General features: G+C 38.0%; 1 non-coding gene and 1 pseudogene across 1 annotated transcript; both read right to left on the bottom strand.

Moving 5' to 3' along the window:
• Positions 1 to 965: 965 nt before the first annotated feature.
• Positions 966 to 1,146, bottom strand: LOC113469253 (annotated as a pseudogene).
• A 206-nt stretch (positions 1,147 to 1,352) lies between these two features.
• LOC113469249 lies at positions 1,353 to 1,545 on the bottom strand. Its single transcript, XR_003392719.1, has one exon. It is a non-coding gene; the product is annotated as a U2 spliceosomal RNA (small nuclear RNA).
• Between the last annotated feature and the right edge of the window lie 657 nt (positions 1,546 to 2,202).

The following is a 2,202-nucleotide window of genomic DNA, read 5'->3' as shown; positions in this document are numbered from 1 at the left end:
CGTGGGTTCAATCTCAGCCGAGGTATGAAATTGTATCCTGAATATAATTATTTTGACCACAATAATAGTAGCCTACTGCTGGAGTAAAGGGACTTTTCAGTACTATGCGAGCAGTATAATTAAGGCCAGCCACTCACTAGCAGGTAGACCTGACAGGTACGGCTGAAAAGGTCGGTCTGTCAGGTCTACCTGATGAGCACACACACTATCAGGTAGATCTGATCAGGTGTACCTATTGTCAGGTCTAGGTACCTTGTAGTGAGTGGCTGGCCTAAGCACTATTATTTCGAATCTAATCTGAAAATCAGCAAAATGTGTTCCCCAAAATGAGCTCAGGGCAGGCAATCGAGTTTTGAAAACCCCTGCAGACCAAACACATGCTGGAGTTGTCCGGTTTATATGTGTCCGCACTAATGATAGACTTGTATAGCTATACCTACATACCTACTGAACCCCAATTCATTCATTCATTCAAACTTAGCCCCGGGCTAAAGCCAGGCAAGACATTCCATTTGGAATACCACACTGTGCGATTGGTGTTCGTTGTTGGAACAGCATGATTTTTTTTTTTTTTTTTTTTTTTTTTTTTCACTACAACAGCACGAGGACTCTACCTTGTCAAAAATTCAATTCCTCCCATCCGAATTATGTGGCTATGAATTTCTTCGGAAGAATTACAAAATTTTGGGTCGGGATCTGATCATACGCAATCTCAGCTACAAAAAATTACGCGCCCGAGGTATTCACATTTGGAATACTCGCAGGGGTAAGTGGAAGAGCCTCAAAACCTTTCTTCAAACAAAAGTTCAAAATGTAAAGTGTCCCTACACCTATATCAGATGTTCGATACCTAACCTCTATTAGTAAACAATAACACTTAGTTTTTTAAAATATCAGAATTTCATGTGCGGTTCGTTTTCGTTAAATGTTATCTGTTTCGCATTTTCGTTTTTTATGTTCTAATTGACAAGTTCGCGAACGATAATACATTGACAATTTGCTGAAGACGGGTCTGAATAATTCAGATATCAATACCAAACAGTAAGGTACGTGCCAACTTTAAGTCCTATAAAAAGCGTAAGGGAAGAGCCTCACCCTGGACGAACCTCTTTCTTGATCAAGGTAACCTCCAAGCCAGGTAAGTATGATTCAGCTGCTTTCTGATAAGAATGATTTCCTAGATCCCTAGAGATTAGTAGATTGGGTGAACCGGGCCCTGAGAAATAGGTACCTACAATGTCATAATAGACAACAGAGCAACAACACAACAGACTCTACTCATGACAATAAGGAGCACCTTTTTATTAGAAGACGACTGACTTCCTTTCAAAGGAAGACGACTTTTAGGAGAGATTAGGTGGGCCGGTCCCGGAGGTACTGCAATACCGGGTCAACCCGCGACAGAGGTGGAGCAAGCCCCTAGCACTCCGTCATTTTCCAAAAATCAGTTTAATATACTGGCACCTCGATGAGGCGCGTATCAGATATTAAGCTGATAAGAACAGATACTACACTTTGATCTTAGCCAAAAGGCCGAGAAGCGATAACTGAATGGATGAAAAAGTGAATATTTTGAACTCAAATAGAAACGTAGAACAGTGAGAAGTTTTATACAAAGATTACAAAAACTACTTTTTTTTTCTCCCTCATATTCAAAATGTAAACAAAAGAGGAAGTCGTCAGCAATGTGCGATAAACAAAGAAATACGAGGTGATATTTTGACGAGCAAAACGAGACCGCGAGACCCTTCTCCCTCATTTCTATTATCAAGTCTTTCTGAAATAGTTCTTCGCGAAAAATTTTTTTTTTTTTTTTTTTTTTTTTTTTTTTTTGTTCTTCTTCTTTCAATTATAAGGATTTCCAAACTAATGAGAGAGATCTTCTGGTGTTCCCTATAAAGCTTTCCAATAGATAGCTGTAAAAGCTTCCCAATAGATACCTAGCTTTAGGTACCCTAATTAGTCCACCTACCTACATTCCCGACGGCAAATAAAATGGGAAATGCACTCAAAATAAAGGTACCTAATTAAAAAATAATTTAAATCGAAAAATACTCCCACGATTTTGTCATTCATTTAGAATAGGTACCAAGGTTTTATTAGAACATGAATGAAATCAAATCAAATTCAAATCAAATTTTTATTGAACATAAATACAGTAATTGTACATAATCTAGTACATAAATGATGTTTAGGTAATTA

The sequence above is a fragment of the Diaphorina citri genome, unplaced genomic scaffold, assembly GCF_000475195.1.
Source record: "Diaphorina citri unplaced genomic scaffold, Diaci psyllid genome assembly version 1.1 scaffold1003, whole genome shotgun sequence".
NCBI classification, from domain to species: Eukaryota; Metazoa; Arthropoda; class Insecta; order Hemiptera; family Psyllidae; genus Diaphorina; species Diaphorina citri.
Note: the sequence above shows the minus strand (reverse complement) of the source record. Positions and strands in the feature narration are given on the sequence as shown.